The 21,023-nt window shown below is 41.8% G+C and overlaps 1 long non-coding RNA gene across 3 annotated transcripts in view; it reads left to right on the top strand.

Moving 5' to 3' along the window:
• Window positions 1-21,023, top strand: part of LOC148189789 (uncharacterized) — a 278,012-nt gene that overhangs the window by 148,915 nt on the left and 108,074 nt on the right. For all 3 annotated transcript variants that reach the window (XR_015776325.1, XR_015776324.1, XR_015776323.1), the window contains exon 5: window positions 8,042-8,133. This is a non-coding gene — a long non-coding RNA (uncharacterized LOC148189789). The remainder of the gene's footprint in view (window positions 1-8,041; window positions 8,134-21,023) is intronic.

Below are 21,023 nucleotides of genomic sequence, written 5' to 3'. Positions count from 1 at the left end.
ACTTTATCAATGATCATTTTTCTAATGCATATATATGTTTTAAAGGCCTTGGAGACGGCCAGTCTCATAAACGAGCAGTGTTTAAAAGCAGGGGGCGGTGAGACTCAGGGTGTGATGAGATATTGGTAAGCCCATGTAGAAAGGTTAATGTTGCCCACAGAACGTGCTAATGGTTCTGGTTTGACAATGGCCTGTGGGGAGTGTGGTGGAAACCTCATCGAAGCTAACTCATTGACACATAAATTGTACATTTTCAACAATTTCATTATGATCTACATCGTCTTACTGTGACATATATCAATAGGGATGAAGTGGATGGTCTTATTTTTCTTGCTTTTCCCCCTTAACTCACAGGCCTGAGAGAATATTGATCTTTCATCTCTTTGGAGGAAGAATCACATTATTGCCAATGGAGAATAAAGTGCCACAGCCATATGAAAATTAAAGCATGGGGAGCGGTGGCACGCAGCAGTAAAGTAATGCATGTCAAAACATTAAAAGCATTTATCTTCCTAATAAGTATAAATGGATCAGCTGATTTGAAGCATACATAAATTATGTGCATTGTAGTTATCAGCTAAATAAACACAAAGGAAGTGATTGTTTTAGATGTAAAGTAAACGCTTAAAACCATGCACAACCATCTAATTTTCTCTTCAGATAATGCAAAATATATTTAAGATGCCACAAAAGAAAGTGCTAATAAACTGCCTTTGTGGATAACACTTAAAACATTTGAGTGTTTTTTTCTCTTAAAGCTTTTATGGAGATTTTTCCCTTTGAAGAGGAGATGCGGAAACACTAAATCTGTGGGAAGATTGTATACTAGAGAGAGGGTTGTGAGGTTCGTCTGTGTGTTTGGCGCTGAGGAGTCAGACAGCAGCTTGTATGGGTAGTGGTGAGATAATGGATTGACCTCTAGTCTGCCCGCGCAGAGTGGCTGCATTATAGCAAAGCCAGTGTGAATAAAAGAAAAGATGGTTATTTTTAGCGCCCGATTGAAATGCTGAAGGAATCTGTCACTGGGCTCAGAGTGCAGAGTTGTGAGGGAGATAAAATCATATAGTGAAAGACAGAAAAGAGAAAAGGAGGTAACGGGAAAAACAAGGGAACTTGTGGATATAAACATTTCACTGCAGCCCTCGGTGCTGCTGCCTACATTTACTAAAAAAAAAAAAAAAAACAATAGTCACAATCCTAAAAGGAGATGCATAATTTACATAAATTACATATTAATCCAGATTAATTAGCATATATATTTGAATTAGGATTTAAAAGCTTTAAGGCCTATTTTGATTATTCCACTATGACTCCAACCTCTGATCACTCTGAAAAGGGGGATGTGAATTTGTATATTCAACATTAATACGCTATGCTAATAGTGGCTAATACTGATATGCAGATTTACTTAATTACTAAATGGATTTTACTCTACTTTGCCATGCTTTGCCACAGTGAGTCAAGTATGTTTGTTTTAGTTTATGTTCAAAGAAGCTTAAAGGAACTCACATCCTCCAATTAATGCAAGACGAATTAACTTGATTTTGGATTGTTTCCCATTTTCCCCCCCCCCCCCCAAAAAAAAACAATAAAAGCCCATCCTACATTTCCTCCTCATCTTTATGATTATTGCCGTCCTGAGAATCATTGTCATCATCACTTTAATTTGCCTCATTAGTTACAGTAGTTAGGGTAACGATGATCCTCCTATAATGTGTCACCAACCTTTATGTGTAATCCAGAGGAAGTGTACACGCCGGTGTCAAGCCCTATTAGAAACAGAGAAATAATCTCTTACTCTGTTGAATATATCAAGCTAGTAAACAGTGCAGTTTATTGGCACAGGCTGCTGTTTTATGACTTAATCTCCCATGGTAACACAACTCTGCTACAACAGGTCATATTGGTTTATTGTCGTGGCACTAAATAATCAATAACATGGATGTTGGGATGCTATTTGTGAAGCCGGTTCTGGATTGATCTACGGAAGATGTTTAAGATTTCGCCGCCCTCGAAATGACAAGGTAGAATATCACTCGGAAAGTCATCACAACTTGCTGTCTTATGATCAAGGGCCTACCAACAACCTGCAGTCACTTTTAAGTGTTTGAAGATGTTGTAGCCAAGAGGAAACTTGGAGAAAAAAAAAACAACTTTATTTACGGATACAGTTTTATATAATACACTACTGCGTGCTTTGCTTCCTCCCACGCTTTGTTTTTATTTTGTCAGCACCTTCCAAGGTAGTTAGCCTACAGCATTTGTGCATATGTAAATGTGATAATGTCAAATGGCTATTTATGGCGCTTCACCCTCTAGGGTGTTGAGTGACTCAGAGGAGACTCGGTAAATGTATTTATCCCAGAGGTACGTCCCCCCAACTAACAACCCCTACCACCTTTTATCCAACAATCTCAGGATACACAACCCCCCCACCCCCCCCCACCCCATGCAGACCCCCATCTATTGTGTCACATGCAACATTGATTGTCTGTTTTATTACATTGATCAAGGGGTGATAACTTGTAATAATTGGATGTTAAATTAAAGAGCTCTCTCCTAGTTCTTGCCATCTCAATTGTAATTGTCATTGGGTGGCAGTTATGATGATGTATGAGGGATTGTGTTTTGCGCAGTGGAGCATGACCCTGATGAGTAATGCTCCTTTTGGCTGCTTGGCATCCCTCCATTTCTCTGCCTTTGCTTTAATGTGTGCCGATGGACTTAGGGGTGGCAAAGAAGAGACGAGGGAGGGTAAGTATGGCTTTGGGGTCTTGAGGGAGAGGATTAAGGAGAGCGACTTGCAAAATGCATGTTTTGCTCTCTCCGTCGGTGTGTATGATTAGCTGCCTTTTTACTAAACACTTTCTGTATAGTACCCTTAGAACTGTGCGAACCTGTATGGATATGTAAACCATAGATCTATTTTGCGTTTCAATCTCAGACAGTACTTTTAATGTAGGATGGAAGCTGATGGAAATAGCTGCATTACTGCTCCATCCAGCTCTCACTGTGTTTCCTTGTCACTGACGATATCTGCACCTTGCTGATCGTCTGTGGTACAGGTGCCGTAAATTTTCAGGACAAAAACAAACAGGCTGGAGTGTTTAGAGCAGAGTAAGGTTGTAGTGCCACCAGGTGCACAGGAATGATGCTCCGCCACTCTTTTTTGCATACATGGTTTAAAGTCATATACATTTTTTAAGCACTAAAGTATACAACATGCAAGAGAGTCAATAAAAACATATGGAACGGTCAGAGTTGTTATATTGATATGTAAGGTGTGTTGATTGATTCAGGAAATCAATTTATGCATTGAGCACAGGCCGTTCTTGTGTGCTGTTTTTATGTTGTTGTATGACAATACGTTGCTGAGTAAAATGCAAGAAAACATTTTACCTTAAAAGTTGCTGGTGACTGCTGGTGGAAGCTGGTAAATGTAATTCTTTTTTTTATCAGTCTATAGCGACTAACTGATGACTAGTTAAGATAGAGAAGGCAGCAAAACAGTCTTTCATTTATAGATACAGTTGACTAATGTATGTAAACTTGCCACCTTAGGAACTGTGGTTACAGTCCATTGTCGTTGTTGTAAGCAAGAGTGTCAATTCTCTCTTGACCAATTAATGGACTGCAGTGTTTCTAGCTCCACCTTTTAGTGTCGGATCAGTGAGCCAGGTACCTCAGGCGAGGGGTGCAGAAAAATGGGATAAAATGAAATGGCTTTATCGGTACCATCCACAATATTTGACAATGGAAATGCAAAAGTTACTGTTCTAAAGGGGCAATCACACCGAGAAGCAATGCACCAGGTGTGACCGTTTCAAAAAGGCCTTGGAAACGCAGCTGGAAAAACAGCTGGGAGTGCCTGTGGAGCGGGGCTGCGTGCATGTGGCCAAAAGTGACATTGACGAGCGGTGTGACTCGGCACCTTGAGCGGAAAAGTTGAAATATTAAAATTGTGCCCAAAAAACGTCAGAATAACGTGCCTCCGCGCAGCAGCAAGAAAGGAGTGCCCAACAAGCGTACTGTACCATCAGAAAAAACAATGGTTTTGCAGGCGACGCTTCTCTAGTGACACGTCACATTGTGATCAGCCCCTAATCTGGAATGAGCTGAATTGAACTGGATTGCTCAGTGTAAACAAGGCTTTTGTGTACAGTGCAGTACAGTATCTGTCTTTTCGCCCTTGTGCCTACCTCCAAATAGCTGTTTAGATTCACTGCTGTCTACTTGTCCCGCATAGAGCCCGCCATGCTGTCACCTGACCTAGGAGTGACAAAGCAGAGTCCTTACCCCTTATTATGAGAACATGAGGTCAAAGGCACAGCCGCATATGACAGACACCTCCTCACTTCCCGACCCCTGTCACATCTCATCCATATGAACCGCCACCATAGGCTCCATGTTACAGACAAGGACACTATACTACTCGAGTATATCATCCACAGAATTCATCCTCCAGGGGGACAGCCTCTACACAAGGTCCTTTGCAAAGAAAAAAAGGACTGTTTATGGTGTGTACAGTGCAGTGTGCACTTGCTAACCATCTTACCACTCAGACTGTCACATGGCTTGACTCTGCGGTGCCTCCTTGAGCTTTTAAAAACAATTCTGTTTGAAAAATGACAGTTTGGTCACTGGGGTGAAAAACTAATATTTATTATGAGAATTAACAGTGTTGTAGAGATGCGCACCAGATCGTTAACAATCCCTGTAAAAGCTAATGCATCTTTTCAACAGCTCACCAGTGTTTAACCTGTACTCCTTAGCTGATGAGCAAGCAAACAAAAAATTATTGTGCTGCCGCAAAAGCTGACAACACAGAGTTACAATTCATAAAACTGTCACCTACTGCGGCTGAAGCTCAATAAAAGCTTACAGAAAAAGGAATGACCGGTTTGTTGGAGCGCGGCCAGACTGTCACATTGAAGCTCATGCACGCAGGTTGGGCTGATACAAAAAGAAACCAGTTAAAATCCACACAAGACAACTCTAGTGCACACCATGGATAAATATACTCTGGGGCAGACATGTAAACATGGCAACGCAAACATCCTGGGACATCCTTGGACACATTCATAAGCACTGCGTCTCATCCTAAATAAGCAAACAGACACAGAGGTAGATAGCACATAGTGAGCCAGCAGTTCCCGTATGAGAGGAAGACGAGGGGTGCAGCATCGAGACTCACAGAGCTACAATGCCTAGAGTAAATACACATGTATCTACTCTACACACACACACACACACACACACACACACACACACACACACACACACACACACACACACACTTTTCACACATGCTCACACTTTCTAAGCTATCCTCTGAAGGCTAATACGGCAGCAAATTACCATATTCAACAGGCTCATCTCCCTGTACTCATTAGCAGATAAACGATATGCCTATATTTAAAGCACTATCACACATTAGTGTCATCATGAAATGTGTGTGCGTCCGACAGACACACACAAACACTCAGCACTGTGTACGTGTGTGAATCTTAACTCCACAGGATCATCCTCCATCCATCCTCTTCCTCTTGTGTGTCCCTGTGCTGTGCTTGCTGTTGGAGTGTGTGTGTGTGTGAGGAGCTCCCTGGTGATGTGGAGCCAGCTCAGTGAGCTGACAGTGGGGGGGGCAACACCAGCGCCGGCGATTAGCATGAGCTTCCATAGGGCGCCGCAGTGGCTGCTGGGAGATTCCATCTTAGGCATGGACCTGTCTCTTCATCGGGAAGTGACAACCCCCCGTGGCACGACGCACTCAGCTAGACAACTCCGACAACCGGCTGCATCCGAATCTCTGGAGCAGATACATTCTCTCACCTTCATCTCCTCTGCTTCCTCGGTATCATTGCCATAATCAACATAATCACAATCTTCCTCGACATCCTGACCATTAATTGCCATATCTTCATGACGGTCGTGATTGCTTCTGTAGCAGATATTACAGCGGCACCATTATCATCAGTGTTGACGCTGCTGCTCGCCATACAGTTGTTATCAGTCCGACAGTAAACACAATAAATGGTGTTCAGCCTCATTAGCTAGCTCATAGCAATTCACTGAATGGAATAAAAGCTAACCCTCTCATGGGCTCCAACAGTACATAGTTACCTTATGATTCAGCAAAGTCAATGCTCATGCTCATAAGCGCTTTATTTGATCAGTGATGACACCTACCCCGAGGAACTTAGCTGTCTTTCTTGTCTCGGCCTGAATGCGCTCAAGACTGACAGGTGCAGCTTGATGTAAAGCTTGTTCAGAGGGAGCGATAGATTTGACTGGTCTTATGTATTCAGGTTGGTTGATACAGAGACATTCACATCTGAATGCTCTGACCACTAAAGTACACACTCTGTTGGCCTCCAAAGGTTCAAGCGCTGTGACCCCCCACCCCGTCTCCTTCCCCCTTCCTCTTCCTCCTTCCAGCCTGTCAACTCGGTGAACAGGATGGCCTGCCATAACGTATTTCATTGGGATGCTTTGTTAAGCATTAGATAGCTGGTGGCTGGTGTGTTGTGGCTAACATCCATGTGTTGGTATGACTAAAAGGTACAGAGTGGGAAATGGAACTCTCCACAGATGCCTTATTCGTCACGTGTAATTTAATACATGTTGATTTCTGTGAAATATTTGTTTTGTACTTTTGGATAGCTTTTCATGCCACATTTTTGACACTGAAGACAAGCATTTTTATAGCTTTGTTTTTTAGGATTTTGCCATACACACCAAAAATGCAAAGCAGTTCTTTCCCCCCCAAAGTTGTAAATTCATCCTAACCAGAAGAAAACGTAAGAATATTTTATATTTTGTTATCGTCAAACTCCGTGAAGAGACCAAAACCAGTGATACACTGGCCTGCCTGACAGTGCTTTCTTACTTTCTATGGCACTCAGCCCCAAGCCCATTTGTTCCTATAAACCTAGTTAGAAGCGTTAGGTTAAAAGGCCGGCAGTTAGGGTAAGGATAGGTAACATCTCCTTACTCATAAGGTGAATCATGTCTGTATGTATAATAAATAAAGTAAATCAGTGAAGTGGATTATTGCTATGCTTGGCGTTATATTTATTTACTACAAAACTGCGTTGTAGCCGCTGGTGGGTTTGTCTTGTACTGGTGGGGGGCGTGGTTTGTAGGGGCGTGTCTTGTAGGCTTCAAACGGAATAAAGCAGGTGGTTGGCAGACTGGAGGTCAGTTCCCAAATTTCTCAGTGAGGGAGGAGAGTATATATGTGCTTCCAGCCACTTTTTTAGAGTTTGATTTATGTTTATTTTCTTACTTTTTTTGTGCGAAACCCATGTTAAACAAAATATTAATCATAGCAGAGTGTTTTTAAATAGTTTAAGACATGTCTGCTTGGGGACTTAAAAACTGGTCATGAATATAAACTTTCTTTTAACTTTTTTAGCCAAGGCTACTCTAATGTGAGTAAATATTGCATTTGTTAGGGACTGCTTCGGCATTGGTATGGTTGCTTTATAGTATGTGCAGCTGGTATATGTGGGACTGATTTAAATTGAACTGCAGTGCCCATGTTCATTGTAACAAAGAAACATGTAACACAGTGCAACTACAGTACTTGGCCTTTGTGTTTTCAGTAGTTTATGGACAGACTTACCATTTAGGGTCTGTTTGGTGAGTTTTGTCTTCTTAGTGAGCTTGGGCTGCGACAACCTGTTCAGCCCACAGACACACTGTATGTGATAACTGTCTATTCAAATAAACTTGACTTGATTTACTGCATAATTTGTCTGGCTGAGGTATCACAAAATTTGAAATCAATGCCAGCTATGAATGATTCAGAGTGTTGAACATCCAGCGGTAGAGGAGCTGGATGCATGCAAGAATTACATGGATGACATAATCATGTTAATTTCTCTTTACATTCTATTCTGTTTGATATCTGTGGTGAGGTTTTTCTCTCGTTTTTCTGGGCTCTCCTCGGGGCCTCCTGCTCATCTGGGGCTCGGGCCTTTGATTATTTCTTTGTTTTTCATTATGCTACTCCTCACTCTCTTTTGCTCTCCTCCAGGTACGCTACCACACTATGATCACCCGTGGAATGAGCAATATGCACAGGGGCTCAAATGTCTGGAAGAATATACTATGATGTCTGTTTGGAAGGTAAGCACAAAAAAACTCCAACCCCCCAAAAAACAATGTTTATTGCATTATGTGCAGGCTGACATGATGTAACCACCCATAGTGCTTTAATGAGCATCAGCACTGTAGATACTATGTAGTTCGACAAACAAAAACAAAAACCAAAAATATGCATATTTCTATCTCAAATGACCAATAATAATTTAATAATAAGAAATGTATTCATAGCAACAGATGTTTTTGGTCACTGTTAGCCTGCCACATTGAAATTTTCAATTGTACATGACACATTTAAGCATACATTTCAATTAATTGTGTAATTAATATTGCATTCTAGTCTTAACGGGCCCAATGCATTCAAAGACAAGAGTAGTCTGCCTATAGGGACAATTATTTTAATACAGTTGGAATGCAAAGCAAATTATAGTCCTTTCACTTATTTGTGAAGTAAAATCCTATAAACTTGTTGTGTTTGACTGAAGGGTTACTTCATGCTATGTTTCTGCCTCATTAATATTGATTCCCAGTGGGATGGATTTGTGTTTCTCTGTCTGTAGTGCACATTTTAAACTCTAAAATGCTCTCTCTCTCTCTCTCTCTCTCTCACACACACACACACACACACACACACACAGTCACACTCACACTCACACACACACACACACACACACACAGAACAGTCTGACAGGCCCTCAATTTTTTTTTTTAAATCCTGAGTAAAAATTTGGGTGTTTAAAACATTTATGACTGATTAGCAGAGAACTTATCCCTTTTAAAGCCTTTCATGTATAAATCATGTGTATTTTGATTTGAAGGGGCCGCTTCTGCGTTATTGATGAGGCGCTCGACTCTAATCAATTAGTAATTGGAGCACAGCTTTTAAATAATGCATTTATTAGGCCTTGTGATGTGTTTAATGGCAGCCCCTTGCAGTGCAAATACGTCTGAAGTGCCCTAATGAGTCTTTTATGGGCCAGCCCAGGGAAAATGGCTCATCTCACTCTGTGACATTGCCTCACAATATGCCTTGTTTACACTGAATCTGCAAGTCAGAAAACCGATGCATAGAAGTTCTTACAAATTGTTATCAGGGTTATTATGCTCATATCGAAAGAGCTTGCATTCGTGTTTTTGTTTTGTCTCATCAGTTGGTTCTTTGTGTGTCTTCCAACTTGCCAATTAGCAAGCTCATGTAATAATCAGCAGTATTTATCAGCAATAAGAAAACAGCAACCAATGCAAAACAGTTGGGCTAAACTCTGACAGTTTAATGTTGCTACAACAAATGATTGTGGTGCATTTCAAGTCTTTAAATGTCCCTTATACTGTGGAAATTTCTCCTCGTGAGATAATTATCCACCACATCACTGGTCGAACCACCTGTGTGGAAGAAGCACACCACCTGCCTGAGGACAAACCCCTGGTGAAGGCCTGAGCTGTTTAGCCAAAGTCTATATCACCAGCCAGGTTATGCACACCATCCATCATCGTCAGCCCGACTGTGTTTGTGGTCTGTCAGCGGCGTGTGTATGTGCGCACATGCTTGGTGCACATGTACGTGTGCGTGTGGGAGAGCTGAGTATTGTTGGAGAGCTGTTGCTGTCCTGGCAGGGGTGGGTTTTAATTGGAACACCCAGTGAGTGGTATGAGTGCTGGTGTCACAGTGAAAACTCTACAGACAGGCCCACACTGATTCACTCATATGGTGAGCTACTGTCTCCTGAGGGGCTGCAGATTATAAAGGCATTCAAAACTTTAAATACCCATGCATCACATTCCCTGACTGGCTGTGCATGTGTGTATGTGTGTGTGTGTGTGTGTGTGTGTGTGTGTGTGTGTGTACCACATACATCTGTATTTATGTAGCTGCAGGTTCTGTCTTTCCACCTTAAGGATCTGTCAACTAGATTCCGCCTATATTGATATGACAAGTAGGCTGTTTAAACATTAGTGTATTGTTATTTTGACTTGAGATCACAATCAGCATGCAGAGGGGTGACAGTAGACACACTGGCTGCTGAGTGTATGTATGTGTGTCAATAATGCATGCATATGAATATGTTTACCACAACAAATCACTTGGCTGTTGCACCAGGGTTTTTATCCTGACTTGGCACATGCGTGTGTGTGTGTATGTGTGTGGATTCTTTGTTGCCACAAATATTATTTATCAAATTGAATCCATCCTTATCTGTCTCCATCCTTGTCCCTGTCCAAATACCTGGAGTGATAGTTTTCTTCTCCCCATCTTCTCTCCTCTAATACTTTGAGCTGTGTACTTCTGAGTCATATTTATCCACCATTATTACAATTCCCTAGCAGTGAGTCTGTTACTTTATTCTGTTTTTCTTCTGGTGTTTCTGTCTCATTTGAATTCAACTCGCACCGCACCCTCCCCGCTCTCCTCCACACAATTTATATACACACGCAGCCCCGCATGCATTGGCAAACATACACGCGCGTACACACGGCTATATACAAGCTCAGCCCTCCCCCACAAGAACAACCGAACGCACACACACTCACACACACATGCTCGATGTTTCAGCGGGAGTGGTGCCTGACAGGAACAAGTGACAGCTCCCTAATTACCTCCTCACTGTAGACGCTGACGCTGCCTGAGACGCACTGCTCATTTTCCTCTTTCTCCTTCCTCCCCCTTTCCCTCCCTCTCTCCTCTCTCTCACTCACCCACCTTTCTATTCCCTTTCTTCCTACCCACCTCCTCTCCTATCTCCCCTGTGGTGAATTATGCATGTCCAGGAACTCCCAATCTGCATTCACACCAGCCTGCCGAGACCAACCACCTATATGTTCCCTTCGTCCGCCCTTCTCTTTCCTCTTCCTACACATTTCCACTCACTTATCTTCTGTGCTGTGGAGAATGACACTCCTATCTGATAACATAGTCATATAAACACAGATTTTTTTTTTTTAAAGAAATAGCCGCCCTCTCGATCAATAAACACTTTTCAACATTGCTTGTGGCTTCAGCAAAAGGCTGGAGGGCGTCGTGCTCAGAATTAGCCCTCCTCATTGCAGGCCACTGGGACCGCTTTCCCCCCAAAGGTGTCCAAGTTTGAAAGAGGGTGAGGGCCCGGGGAAGCAGCCTGGGATCTCCTGAGAACGATAACATTCACTCTGGAGTCCCACCACAACAACGGCGGCCCCTGTTCCCCCCGCACCACACCTCTACCCCACCCTGGGTGTCAGCTCAAAGGCCCAGATTGCATTTCCAGTTGATGCCTGCTGGCCCCACAGGCGTGTTTTGTTCTAACAGAAAATGGAACCCTCACACCCCCCCGCCCTCTCCTCGTCCAACCCTCACAGTGTGATTGTCCACTGGGAGCCAGTGCACAAACACCAATGCTATCTAATCATGAGACGGGGAATAGGAAGGAAAAGCTAGGATAAGGAGTAAGGTGGGGAGAGAAGGATATGGGGGGAGGAGGAGGAGGAGGAGGAGAGTTTTAAAGAGAGCCAGTTGGAATAGAAAGACAGGGAGAAGGAGTGTTGACACTGAAAGAAAAAGGAGACAGAGGGCAGGAGAGTCAGAGAGAGCGAGAGCAGAAAACTATCCTAGGAGAGAAGAGGAGGCAAGATAGTACATAGAGGGAACAGAGAGAAAGCACACAAAGAGGGGTGAAGCAGAGGGGGTGTTGGTGGCATGTAGGCAGCTGATAGAGTGTCAGTGACAGGCGTCACTCAGGGGAGAGAGTCGCCAGGGTGCTGGTTAGATGAGCCACTGCAAACAATGCAGCTCCTCCTCTGCACAGTGCTGCTGTGCACAAGCTTTAGTCACCACATTGTTATAAAACAGTGACGGGCTGAATTGCTGTCTGTGTAATCTGGACTGGACTCCTGGATGCTTCCCACTGAAAAGACTGTAATCCATGCAACCAGGAAACAGTATTATTTTCGCTTTCATCAAGTCATAGTTTAAGCTTTCAGTCCAACAACATAATAATATTCACAAATATTGTATATACATTGGGGTATGTGTAGTTATTGGAAAGTTTGGGGAGCCACCTTTGTGCAAATTGCTTTATAAAGCTTAACACTGCTCCTGCTCTGGACCTGTTTGTGACCTGTTTCAACATTTTGCTGTGAAAGCAGCAGTTTCCTCCTGCTTTTGTCAGCACTGAGCGGATTATACACTACCATGACTGTATGGATTATCATATAGCAACACAAAAAAGGCTTTAAAGCAAACAGCGTTTATACAAATCTTATGATACTTGAAATCTGCTCCTCTCTTTACCACCTCGGTGCACATTTTATATCAGGTGGTTTGAACTTGAGGCTAATAGAGAGTCTTGTAGTGGAGAATGTGTTCTTTTGTAATGAAAATAAGTGGCAGTGCTGATTTACTGGTGAAGTGAAGTTTAAGAGCAATTTAGTAGTTTTGAATAGCTTTTTAGTGATCAAGAGGGATGACTGTTTTTCCTCTTTGAAAGAGTAGTTATTAACTCTGCCAAGTAGCACAACAGCACACTTAGTCCAACACCAGTGTTTGTGCTGGCTCCAGTGAATGCTGTGACTCATAAAGGTTGCCTTATAATTCCTACGCTGCCAGTAGACTCTTACTTTAACCTTTTTTAGTTTTAGTCAAACCAATTATTTAACAGCAAGACGTTTATTTAAGCAGTTTATTTAACTGCTTCAAATTGAAGCAGCCAGAATTTGAAAAAAACACATCACGAACTGTCCTCATCACTCCTGTAGAAATACAAGGATTTAATTGTTAATGAACATATCTATTTTTATAAAAAAGTTCTTAAACAAGCACTCAAAAACAATAAATAATGACATCACAGATGCCATAAAAATCCAAAAAGAGAGAAATCTGAGTCTGGGAGGTCGAGCCACTGTGAAAATATACTCACAAAAATATGTAATATGTATAATATCACTGACTATGATGGTTGTCTTTAGCAAATTCAACAAATAAAAACATATGATCATCATGATAACAAATCATATGCTTATTAGCACGTTATGGTTGCAACCAAATGTGGAGAGTAGATTTGCTGTGTTGTGCAACATAATGATAGGCCTGTGTATTTAAAGCATTCATCGCATGCAGCAATGAAGGAAGTTTCTTTAGAAGTAGCAACATAACTGTGCAAAATACTTTTAGAAGAAAAAGTGCTGCATTGAAAAGACCACTTCATTATTTATGAATTATTGGAAACATTTTAATTTAAGTATATAATGTAAAAGTACTCATAATTTAGAAAAATGCCCCATGTGGGCAGAGGTGGAGGCCATTTTTGAAATGTAAGGTTATTATTTAGTTCATCAAAGGAATGCAAATAATAGCATGTTATAACTTTATGATTATTTTTCTAAAAAAATGTTTTAAATTGGGCAATGGAGATAAACAAATACACTATGGAGAAAAAAGGGTATTTCTGCACTGCAAAAAGATGAAAAGCAACAGGGTGAATGTCATATTTTGCATAGAAACATTTTTTACTGAAAACATTATATTTAGTTGTAACCCAACCCAACAATTTGACTAGCAACCATAATTTAATTTTATATTGTTTCTCAGAACCTGATTACAATTACATTTATTTGTAATTCAATTACATGTAACTAGTTACTCCCCAACACTGCCAGTGAGTGTCCTACTATTATATTTTTCATTATTGGATTATTGTTGCCGATGCATGTATGTGAATTTTGTATAGTTCTATTTTGGGTGGTGTAATCTTTAAATTGCATCATATTTTACAAGCTCATGTCATAGTATTAAATCTTAATTTCTATCATAACTAGTAACTAAAGATGTCAAATATGGTTTAATAAAAAGTGTAATATTTTCCTATGAAATGTAAATGTAAGTTACTTGAGTAAATGTTGCAATTTACATTCAAACAATGTACTGGTTACAGGCAATATTTTAAAACTCTTGTACATTTATGACAATACTTCATATTTATGAGAAGCATGGCGCTGATAGTTTAGTCCCTGAAAAATACAATCCCTCCTTTTTTGTCCAATGCAAGCAGCTCTTGAAACCAGTGAAAATACGATGTTTGAACAGCTTGAATTAGTCTAGAAGTACCTGAATGACCAGCAGAGGGGCCACCACTCTGTGAGACAGCAGCTCCTCAGTCTGTCTGCCTCCAGATAGGAGAGCTCATTTCAGAGTTTGTGCTTAAGGGCCATCGAGGTCCTGCAGAATGACTGTTCCTCTGCGAGCGGGAGGAGAAGGACAGAGGAGGCGAGGGTCAGGAAGAAGCAAGCCGAGTGGCTGTAATGGCTTTTCAGGGTAAATTAAGACGCAGGGAGCTGTTTGGGTCTGCCTCTGCGGAGCGGTGACCCTTATTCACACAGGTCGTCAATGCCTCCTCACCATCACACACTCGTCACAATAGTTTCTCCTCCCAATCAGCTTCAGAGCACCGTTTATCTGACTGCCACTGCCCGTGATTTATTACCCCAGTCCCCTGCCACTGGGGCTGAGTGTCATCAGGCCTCTGCCACTCTGCAAAGTCACTACAAGTCACCCGGACCTCTTTTTGGGCCCCAGCTGTCTGTGGCCGGCTAACCTGTTAATGCAACATATGAACGTAATGGTTTGTCAGGATCCTTCATCGTCACTTTTCTTTGATTGTAACAGACATGTACAGTAACATGCTGGTAGGGCTAGCTGTCTCAACACACACACACACACACACACACACACACACACACACACACACACACACACGCACGCACACACACAAACAGAGCTCTAGTCTCTACAGCTTGTTTATAGACTGCTGGGTTACATAGAGGCAGGTCCTGCTGAGGTATGTTTAGTCTATTGCTATTTGGAGACACTCTCTCTCACTTGTTTCCTCTTTTTAAATTAAATTCATTAGGCTTTATTAACATGACAGTTGAAACACATTTACACATAAAGACACTGTTTAAGAGTAACACTCAATAGAATAGAATAGGTAATTAAATAAGTAAACCATACATATATAAACATGCATGTATACAAAAAACCTCATATACAGTATCTCATATTGTTTATACATGTGTTTGTGTGTGTTTGTGTGTGTGTGTGTGTGTGTTTATGTGTCTGGATAATAGATCTGCTGTATAAGTAATTTAGGTTTGTTTAGGGTCAATAAAAAAACAATTAACAACAATATATTAACACAAAATCATGTGTAGGATCAATAAAGAAACTGTTAACCATAATATTTAAGGTGAATATCACGGATATCAATCATAAAAAATGATTAAAAAAATAAACAATATAGAACTCAAGGAGTAGAGGAGTAAATAAAAAGGTAGAGTGTTTGCTGTGAGGAGATGAACTCCAGCTGTTAAGTGCAGTTTGTTGTGTGTGTGTGTGTGTGTGTGTGTGTGTGTGTGTGTGTGTGTGTGCGTGTGTTGATCTGCTGTAAGTATTTTTTTCTCCCCTCTCTCTTGGGGCGGGTCTTGAAAACAGGTTGCGATCCTGTTGTCCATTAATTTCGCTGGCTGTGCATCATCATGGGTAATAACCACGTATATAAACACACTGATTGTTCCTGCTCCCAGAATCTCCTGCATGTTTATCAATTAATTTTTATGATAAACACTCTTCAGCCTCACTGTATGTTTATTTACATACATTAAACAATGCTGCTTTCAGTTCCAGTTGTTGATATGTAACAACGCCGAGGTGATGAGCAGTGAGAATAGATTATAAAATGATAGATGGGGAGGGGGAAGTGTTTACCTAATTATGAATCTGACAGTGGAACCTCATCTGGATCGTCCACAGTGCATTCTTCTGATTGGAAATAAAATGAGGTTAGATCCAGACCTACATTTTCCATTTTGCAAAAAAAAGTTGCAATCACTTTGTGCTAATGTGCTGCCCTATTCATCTCTGTGGTTCAGCCTTTTATTGTGCTGGAACAAATTCTGCTGTGATGCCTGAAATTGCAGCATGAGAAAATTACAGTGCGGGGGGGGGAGAAAAAATGAGCGAAGACTTAAGCACGGGTGAAGAAACGTTACACTGTTGCTAATTACTGCCTCATTAGCAGCAGTGCTTAACCATGTGGACAATAGCAGCAGAACAGCTGATAAAAACACATGCAGAGGCTACAGTTGAAAGAACAGTGCTGTGTTTTATGTCTTCATTGGCTCACTATACATTTTAGCGTGGCGGCATCCAAAGCACTGGGGATGAAGTTGGTAATTAAAGTATGGAGTGATGACGGATATTCATTTTTTTCGGGTGTACTAGATGCTGCAGGAGTTGGATCAGTGCTCTCTGGTGTTAAAAATGCCAAAACTGAACAGCAGCCTATTACACACCTTCATCCCCACACCTACACCTTCTGCCTCCACCCTTTACTCCCTCCCAACCCCCAGGCGTCCAGATGTTGCTGTCACCCCTGTTCTGCGGAGGCGCTGCAGTGTGGAACTGCCTGAAGTGATGACAATAAACACCTCCGCTATAACCTGGGCCTCTGCATTTGCATATTTGCCTGGTTTAATTTGAGGGGGAAGTATGCAAATGTATGCAAAATGAAATCCATCTCCTAATGACATGAGACGATTAAACAATTTTTATGCTTAAATATTCTGTTTAATGAAATCAAACGGGCCCACGCGCCGCGACAAATTTGCCTAGGCATGGGCAAAATTAGAGGATATCACAAAAAAGGGAGAACTAGGAGGAGAGGGGGAGCGCGGGGAGGGGAAGGGGAAGGGGGAGGGAAATGCCTGTGGTTGGTGTGCATGACAGCTTTTTAAAGTGTCCCTCACAAGGAAAAAAAAATCAGTAAGCTCCGGAATTCAAATAAGATTTCTATAACAATTATAAAATCTGTCAGTTTCCCCCTTTTCATACACCCACTTTCTCAGTTGAAAGAACAGCGGGTGATGAGGTGCAAAATGTACTTCTAAAATGTGCTAAAATAATATCTATATCTGTAATGATGTATTTTTCTAAGCTCTTACAAAAAAATGCCTTGCCATTTTCTCGTGTTGAACTTGGAAGTGTTAGGTTCGCTCGCTGTTTAGAAAGCTAATATTCCATCTCGAGCCACTCGTTCTCGCTACCTTAGCTCAGGAATACCTCTGTTAATACACAGCTTAACAAATAGAAAAATAAAATGATTTCCTTGTCCAAGTCAGCGCCTAAAGACACGATCACCCAGGAACAGAATACATAACGAAGGAGACAGCACTGTGATTAAAGTTGGAGAGAGAGGGGGAGAGAGAGAGAGAGAGAGTAATATGCGACTGCTTAATTGTGGCTTTGCAGGGAGCTGGTGACTAATGGCCTTTCCACGGAGCTGTTCAAGCCATGAGCTGCGCATTAATATAAAGGGGGTTATTATTATGTTTTAGCTTCAGACCTGATTAATCGCGTGGATTTACTTCCAGCTCAACACCTTATATAGGGAGCCGCGCTGCTGTTAGGCAGCCATCAAGCCTGTGATGTAGGTTCTTACACCTACTTTGAAATGCAAATGCCGGACAAGACGCACTGTACGTGGTTAAAGCAGGTTAGACTGTCAGATGGAAGTGATTCCCACAGGTAGAGAAGCTATAATCATGACTGTCAAACCGCAATAAGGCTGCCTATGTTGGATTTGACCTCTTATTTGCAGGATAGACAGTATCCAGTGATTATTGGAGGAAGAGGGGTAAATATATGTGCAGGAGACTGCATGACAGTCAGAGACACATGGCATGAATAGGGCACTGATTGGGTAGGCTCAGTTAGCCCTCGTGCAGCCAAAGAGCAGCGAAGGCCTCAGTCGGACCCCAAGGCTGGGAGGGATTTCTTCAGCCTGATGCCTTGTTGCCTCCTAATCCTGTTGGCTTATATATTATCCCTGCCTTCCCTCCGACAGCAGGCTAATAGAGGAAAAGGAGCCGGAGCTCTCCTCGTGGCACGCTTCTCTTTCCAAACAGCTCGAAGAGAGTGCTGTGTGTGTAAACTGTTGATTACTGCTAGTACAGATGTTAAAGTGGACACAGACTGAGAGATAGAGAGAAGGAGGCAAACACACACAGGCACACGTGCACGTACACACATGCTACTGAAGTGTTGGTGGGGAGAGCTTGTTGTAGCGCATCGATCGATTTCAAGCTCCTCCGACAAGATCCTCTGCTCTTACACCTCAGAGCTCCACATGATGCAGTGTTGGGAGCAGGGTGGAGTTGTGAGGAGGGGGAGTTTAAGGTGGTTGGGGAGGGGGTTCAGTTCCCCTGGTTGCATGCTCCATGACACCCTGCCAACAGCTATAACGCTGCCATGATGTCAAGATGCACGGGGACATGACAGACCTGAGAACATAGTCCGTCTCTGAGTGGGTTTGTCAGACTGTGTGTGTGTTGTTTGCATAGGTGTGTGTGTGGTAAGCTTATGTGTATGTGCCAAGTTTGCGGTTTGTGCATGTGCAGGGAATACCGGTTTGTTTATGTGTGTGTTTTTGTACAGTAAAGTGTGTGTGCGTAAGGCTTTATGTTCTGTACAGTACATCTGGATACACATGTTAATGTTTGGGATTTGAGGTTGGGTGCAAAGGGAGCAGGAAGAGGTGGGGAACTGGATTATTAACCCTTAACATGGAGCTTGATGTGGTTTGCTAAAATTATGGCGCGGGGGGATTTATGTGATCCCCGTAATCCCGCAGGCCTTGATGCTCCAAATCCATTGTCATGCTTCACTTTTATAGAGGGAAATTTCCATGACTTCAGCTCCCCACTTAGATTGCACTTTGCATAACCACAATCACACACACATAGCTGCCACCCATTCAACATTCCTGTCTGAATACCCCGGCATCACATTTCACAGGGCACTTCTTTGATGTTATTACACTCCTTTATTTGCGGTTTATGTGCTCATGTCAGTGGGCTGATTATATGTAATGCCCAGTGCACTAAACGGAGTAGTGGCTGAATGAAAAGAAAAATGAAAACCCCTGGTAATGAGACTTTTGTCCCCTTTTTTTTACATAAAAGTAGGCTGGTAATAATATGGCGATAAAGTGGAGGGGCGATTTTTTTTTTTTTTAAGCTGTCCATTGATTTGGAATATTCATGCAATAAAAAAATTATAAAATGACTTATTCAGATACAGAAAATCCTGAACCAGAGGCTAAGTAATATATTGCTGTGTATGGGGGCAGCAACCTAACATATTTTTGCCACCTAAAAAAAAAACACACTTAAAAAAAATCAATAACAGTCTAAATTTACACTACACTTTAAATATTCTCACAGTGATTTCCAACGGGAAAATAAAGCTGTCATATCGTTCTCTTCAAAGCCAGAATCCAGTGAGAAAAACAGTGATTTAACATTTCTGAACACAGGAGTTGCTAGGCTAATGCTGCCTCAATCAGTTGTATCATTTGTCTTATTGCGTGAATTTGGGTTTCATAATCATTGAAAAAGTGCGCATTCAAAAGTCAAAAGTTCAAAATATTGAAGCCAGAGGTAGATGAGCAGCCCCTGTTTTCAGCAAGCCAAAATGACTGTTTTTGTCAATGGAGTCTAAAGGCTTTGATGAGAGCATAGATGGCAAATGAAGACATAAACAGCTTGCAGCAGGCTTCTGACAGAGGGTAAAACCATAAAAATACTCTTAATATATTGCACATATAATCTGTTTTGTCTGTTTTTTACTTTTAAGTTGCTAAAATATGTTTTATTGCCACCCTCTGTCCACAGCAGTGCATTGCTTAGTGTTCGTGTCAGCACCCCACCCAGCTTCTCAAAACTGGCGGTGTGCTGACTGACATCTCCTGTGTGCAACACAGTAACTATGGACAAGTACCCCATACAACCTCACTTCAGAAAATCCTAACTCTCCATTTAACAGGTTTGACTTTGAGTTGACCTTACTAAAGAGTGCTGGCAGGGGCAGCAGGTGCTCTGGTAGTGTTACATATTAAAAAAATGTAAGTCAGATCAAATTGACAAACGGAGTGTGATTGAGAAATATTTTCCATTTGCCTCTGATATTTGAGCATCTAATGGGTCCTCATCACATTTGCATGAACATATGCGTTCTGTCTTTAAAATGAATTTCTGTGAATGTGTCAGGAAGTTAATTAGCTCTGTGTGTTTGTATGTCATTGTGTGTGCGTTGTGCATTTGTAATTGCATGTGTGCGTGCGTTAGCGTGTTTTTGCATGTCTGGCCCCCCCTCGCCACTGAGAGATGACAAAGTCACAATCATATTTGGCACAGATGGGGGTAAATGTGACTTGCTAAGTCATTCTTATTGTTTTATTTTCTCCTGAGTGGAAGATGGTAAGCATCTTTCCACTCCTCGCCCTCTTCCCTGCTCCCCTTCTCTGTGGCTCTTTTCCCCGACAAAACTTTCTCCATCTCCTCACCTCTCTCTCTCTCAAACCCTCTTTCTCCTTGTTTCCCTCTCCCTTCTCTGCGGGATGGTCATTTAATCCATCTAACCAGCTGGAAAGATAAATATTCCTTAGTGGAGTGTGAGGCCCCTGCCTCTCCACTCACGCAGACCGGAGATGAGGGGGAAAGTCTCCCTCTCTGCAGAACTCAGACGCCCGAATGCCTTAATAAAGTCTTCCACTCAACCAGACACTGACATGAAGATGGCTGCAAAGACTCCAGTGCCTCATATAGGCTTTCTCCTTTTATTTAGGAAAAGTTTAATCTTTTTTTGTTCAGTTGACTCAATTTGTGCGACAGATATCATGCATGAAGTCACTTGAGGGAGGTACTTTTTGAGACAGTAAAAGTATTTGCCTGGTTGTTTAGAGGACGGTTTCATTGTGAAGGAAAATAAAATGATAGAAGGTAATGTTTTCTGTGATGAAATCAGGTCTAAAATCAGCACTCTGTGCTTAATTTCTCCTACAAAAAAAATCCATAAGGATAAAACATGTTATTATATAGCCCACTGCCTC

The sequence above is a fragment of the Plectropomus leopardus genome, chromosome 4, assembly GCF_026936395.1.
Source record: "Plectropomus leopardus strain MGB_pleo_1.0 chromosome 4, ASM2693639v1, whole genome shotgun sequence".
NCBI classification, from domain to species: Eukaryota; Metazoa; Chordata; class Actinopteri; order Perciformes; family Serranidae; genus Plectropomus; species Plectropomus leopardus.
Note: the sequence above shows the minus strand (reverse complement) of the source record. Positions and strands in the feature narration are given on the sequence as shown.